This window comes from Leopardus geoffroyi, chromosome D4, assembly GCF_018350155.1.
Source record: "Leopardus geoffroyi isolate Oge1 chromosome D4, O.geoffroyi_Oge1_pat1.0, whole genome shotgun sequence".
In the NCBI taxonomy this organism is placed as follows: domain Eukaryota; kingdom Metazoa; phylum Chordata; class Mammalia; order Carnivora; family Felidae; genus Leopardus; species Leopardus geoffroyi.
In genome coordinates, this window is record NC_059342.1 from 418,421 (window position 1) to 424,420 (window position 6,000).

Sequence of the window (6,000 nt, forward strand, 5' to 3'; positions counted from 1 at the left end):
GACCCATTCTTTCTTTAGCAGGATGTTCTTTAACTTCAATGCATTTGGAGGTTTTCCAAACTTTTTCTTGTGGCTAATTTCAAGTTTCATAGCATTGTGATCTGAGAATATGCATGTTATGATCTCAATTCTTTTACATTTATTGAGGGCTATTTTGTGACCCAGTATGTGATCTGTCATGGAGAATGTTCCACATGCACTCAAGAAGAATGTGTATTCGGCCGCTCTTGGATGAAAAGTTCTGAATATACCTGTCAAATCCCTCTGGTCCAGTGTATTATTCAGGGCCACTGTTTTTTATTGATTTTCTGCCTAGATGATCTGTCTGTTGCTGTAAATGGAGTATTAAAGTCACCTTATTAAATCTTATCAATAAGATTGCTTATGTTTGTGATTAATTGATTTATATATTTGGGTGCTTTCAAATTGGGTGCATAAACATTTATAATTGTTAGCTCTTCTTGGTGGATAGACCCTGTAATTACGATATAATGCCCTTCTTCATCTCTTGTTACAGACTTTATTTTAAAATCTAGTTTGTCTGATATAAGTATGGCTACTCCAGATTTCTTTTGACTTCCAGTAGCATGATAGATAGTTCTCCATCTCCTCATTTTCAATATGAAGGTGTCCTCAGGGCTAAAATGAGACTTTTGTAGACAGCATATAGATGGATAGAAAAGTGAAACTGGACCACTCCCTGCTACCCCTCACAAAAATTAACTTGAAAGAGGGGCGCCTGGGTGGCGCAGTCGGTTAAGCGTCCGACTTCAGCCAGGTCACGATCTCGCGGTCCGTGAGTTCGAGCCCCGCGTCGGGCTCTGGGCTGATGGCTCAGAGCCTGGAGCCTGTTTCCGATTCTGTGTCTCCCTCTCTCTCTGCCCCTCCCCCGTTCATGCTCTGTCTCTCTCTGTCCCAAAAATAAATAAACGTTGAAAAAAAAAATTTAAAAAAAAAATTAACTTGAAAGGGACTAAAGACTAAACATAACATGTACTACCATAAAATTCCCAAAAAAGAGGAAAAACTCCCTGACATAGATCTTGGCAACTATTTATAATTTATATAAACATGACACCAAAAGCAATAATCAAGTGGGACTACATTAAACTCAAAAGCTTATGCACAGCAAGTGGAACAGCTGCAAAACAAAATGGAAACCTACAGACAAAATATACAACTCAGTAGCAGAAAAGCAAACAATCTGATTTAAAAATGGGGAGGGGATCTGAAAAGACATTTTTTCCAAAGATGTCCAAATGTCCATTAGGTACAGGAAAAGATCCTCAACATCACTTATCATCAGGGAAATGCAAATCAAAACCACAATGAGATACCACCTCATATCTGTTTTAATGACTTTTTTTTTTAATTTTTTTTTCAACGTTTATTTATTTTTGGAACAGAGAGAGACAGAGCATGAACGGGGGAGGGGCAGAGAGAGAGGGAGACACAGAATCGGAAACAGGCTCCAGGCTCTGAGCCATCAGCCCAGAGCCCGACGCGGGGCTCGAACTCACGGACCGCGAGATCGTGACCTGGCTGAAGTCGGACGCTCAACCGACTGCGCCACCCAGGCGCCCCTAATGACTATTTTTTTAAGGGAGATAACAAGTGTCAGTAAGGATGTGGAGAAAAGGAAATGCTCATGCACAGTTGGTGGGAATGTAAATTGGTGCGCCACTATTAAAAAACAGTATGGAGTTTCCTCAAAAAATTAAAAATATAATTAGGATATGACGGAGCAATTCCCCTTCTGGGTATATATCCAAAGGAAATAAAACCAGTATATCGAAGAAATATCTACACTCCCATATACTGCACCATTATTCACAATAGCTAGGGCATGGAAACAAACTAAGTGTCCATTAACAGATCAATGATAAAGAAAATGTTATACACACACACAAACACACAGTGAAATACTAATCATATAAAAAAGGAAATCCTTCCATTTGCAACATGGATGGAAATTTAGGGCATTATCTGAAGTGAAATAAACCAGACAGAGAAAGACAAATAATGTATGATTTCACTTATATGTGGAATCTAATAAAGTCAAACTCATAGAAACAAGAGAGGATGATTCCTAACGGCTGGCGTGTGGGGGAAATGGGGATGAATAATATCTGGCAATGTAATTTACAGCATGGTGACTATAGTGAATACTGCATTACATACTTGAAAGTGGCTAAGAGACTAGATCTTAAATGTTCTCACCACACGAAAAAGCTATGTGAGATAATTGATATATTAACTAACCTTATAGTAGTAATCATTTAGCAATGTATGTGCATCAAATCATCATTGCACACCTTAAATTTACACAATGCTACATGTCAATTACATCATGATAAAGCTGGAAAAAATGTGAATAAAAATAGGAATTTAATATAAGAAAAAAGGAATTAGAAAGTTATCATTTTGCAGATATCAGACTGAACAATTGGGCTGGGTAAGAAACATGAGTAAATGCTAAGTATACTGGATGAATCTTTGAGGAGTAAATCAATACCTTATGCCTTCTGACATGATGAACTTAGAATACAGAATCATTTCTATGGTATCCTTGAAAAAAGTTACTCAAATCTAGTCATGAATAAACATCAGACAAAAACAGTCTGAGAGATTCTACAAAATAACTGGCCTGTACTCTTCATTAAAAATGTCATTCAGGGGGCATCTGGGTGACTCAGTAGGTTGATGGTCTGACTCTTGGTTTCAGCTCAGGTCATGATCTCATGGTTCGTGGGATCAAGTCCCACATTGGGCTCTGTGCTGACAGCATGGAGCCTGCTTGGGATTCTCTCTCTCCCTCTCTCTCTCTGCCCCTTCCCTGCTTCTCTCTCTCTCTCAAAATAAATAACCACTTTAAAAAATGTCATAAAGTACATAAAAACTACATCACATAAAAAGACAAGAGTTGTAGTAGATAAAAGGAGACATGATAACTGAATGTAATACATGATCTAAGATTTTCTTTAGCAATAAAGTATGCTATTTGAACAAATGGCAAAACTTGAATAAGGTCTGTGGATTGGATAATATTGGATCAATATTAATTCCTGCTTTGGTAGTTATGTTGTGGTTATATAGAATGTCCTTTTTTAAGGAAACACAAACTGAAGAATTTGGGATAAAGAGAAGTCATGTCTACAATTTACTGTCAAAAATTTTTTTAACATTAAAAAAAATTTTTTTAAAGAGGCACCTGGGTAGTTCAGTTGGTTAAGCATCTGACTTGGGCTCAGGTCATGATCTCACAGTTTGTGAGTTTGAGCCCCACATTGGGCTCTGTGCTGACAGCTCAGAACCCAGAGCCTGCTTTGGATTCTGTGTCTCCCTTTCTATCTGCTCCTCCTCTGCTCACACTCTGTCTCTCACTCTCAAAAATAAATAAACATTAAAAAAAATAATAAGTAAGTAAATAAATAACTTTAAAAAAAGTGATATGTTTATGTGGGGAGAGGGTTGAAGTACACGTAGTTAAATGTTAACATTTGGGAAATCTAGGTGAAGAATACATGGGAATTTTAAGATGTTCGTTCAAATTTTCTTTCAGTCTGAAATTATGTCAAAATAAAAATTTTAAAGAAAAAAAGTATAGCTGAATTATCACAAGCAAAATCAACAGAGAAATGACAGATTAGTAAGAAACATGCAAGGCATACAACAAAGGAATCCTGTCCGAAATATATAAAATCAACAAAAAAAGAAGATAATAGGCAAAGAAAATATGCAGGCAGTTCACAGTAAAATAAATAAAAATGGCTTCTAAACACACACACACACACACACACACACACACGCAAGAACCCCACCACGTTCATATTAAAATATGGTTAAGGGATGCGTGGATGGCGCAGTTGGTTAATTGTCAGACTCTTGATCTTGGCTCAGGTCATGATCTCACAGTTTGTGAGTTCGAGCCCTGCACTGGGCTCTGTGCTAACAGCACAGTGCCTGCTTGGGATTCTGTCTCTCTTTCTCTTTGCCCCTCCCTAGCCTATTCTCTCTCTCTCTCTCTCTCTCAAAATAAATAAACTTAAAATATGGTTAAAATATGTACATAGTTACCTTTTTCTCATTTCAGACTCAGAAAAAATTTGACAATCCTTTAACTTCCATAAAGTTAAAATATCCCCAACACAAAAATCTATGTAAAAAGTATACTGTATACTTTCTGACATGTAAAAACATTAGCTACAAACAAATGCCCATCAAAATGTGATAGGGTGGGGCGCCTGGCTGGCTCAGTCAGGAGAGCACGTGACTCTTGATCTCAGGGTCCTGAGTTTGAGACCCATATTGGGTGTGGTGATCATTTTTTTAATATGAAAAAAATGTGATGGAGTAAATAATAATGGTACATCCATTATCAATGTATATATAGAATATATACAAATAACATTTAAAAATAAGTGATACAGATATGTGTACTAATATCCAGAGTAATTAGCCAGCCATGCTGATTTTCTGCTTAAATTCCAAAGATTAAAATTGGCAGAGGAATGTGGGGATTGCATTTACTGCATATTCTCTTGTAATGTTTTAAATATTTTAAGCAAGTGCATATATTATCAGTAATAGATGAACTAAATTTTCTCATAGAACTAAATGATATAGCTGCTGTTTTAACAGAATCTATTAATTCTGCAACTGAAATCTATTTTTTATTTCCAATGTTGATATCAATATTTGCATTTTCTCATCTTATTTCATATGCCATATTTTCTAATACTATGTTAAACAATAATGGCATCAGTTGAAAAACCTAATTGCTGATTTTTAATTTTTTTTTTTTTCTCAACGTTTATTTATTTTTGGGACAGAGAGAGACAGAGCATGAACGGGGGAGGGGCAGAGAGAGAGGGAGACACAGAATCCGAAACAGGCTCCAGGCTCTGAGCCATCAGCCCAGAGCCTGACGCGGGGCTCGAACTCACGGACCGCGAGATCGTGACCTGGCTGAAGTCGGACGCTTAACCGACTGCGCCACCCAGGCGCCCCTGATTTTTAAAAGTTTATTTATTTTGAGAGAGAGAGTGTGAATGGGAGGGGCAGAGAAAGGGAGAAAGAGAATCCCAAGCAGGCTCTGCTCTGTCAGAGAAGCCCGACACAGGGCCCAAAATCCCAAACTGTGAAATCATTGACACGAACCAAAATCAAGAGTCAGACACACTTAACTGACTGAGCCACCCAGGAGCCCCCTAACTACTGATTTTAATTCAACTATTTATTTCTACTTAATTTGTTGTTGCTATTAGTGAAATAACTACATTTGAGTAGTTTCTAACCATGTCTATTTTATTAGTAAAGAATGATGAATTGATCAAATACTTTTCAGTAAATATTGATATTAAACCTATTGTCTTAAACCTATTGTCTTATGTATTTATTTTTTAATTTTTAAGTTTATTTATGAGAGAGACAGAGACAGCATGAATGGGGGAGGGACAGGTAGCGAGGGAGAGAGAAAATTTCAAGCAGGCTCTTCACTGTCAACACAGAGCTCGACGTGGGGCTTGAACTCATGAAACCTCAATATCATGACCTGAGCTGAAACCAAGAGTTGGAGGCTTAACCGACTGAGCCACCCAGGCGCCGCTCCTTTCTTTTTTAAATGTTTATTTTTGAGAAGGAGCAAGAGCAGAGAAGGGCAGAAAGAGAGGGAGACAGGATTGGAAGCAGGCTCTGTGTGGGGCTCAGGAACTGTGAGACCATGACCTGAGCGGAAGTCAGAGGTTTGACTGACTGAGCCACCCAGGCGCCCTGCCTTTCTCTTTTAGCTTAGGTTATTCTCACTGACATCCCATCACTTTTGAATTTCAGGATTAAAATCATTACTAGTTTTTATTTTATATACTGCAAGATTCATTCTATGTGCTAAAATGTTACAAGTGTTGCATCTATGGTCATAAGCTACAAGAGTTAATAAATAATTCCTTATTTTTGCATTATATTTATTATGATGGCTTTATAGTGATGGCGTATTTTTAA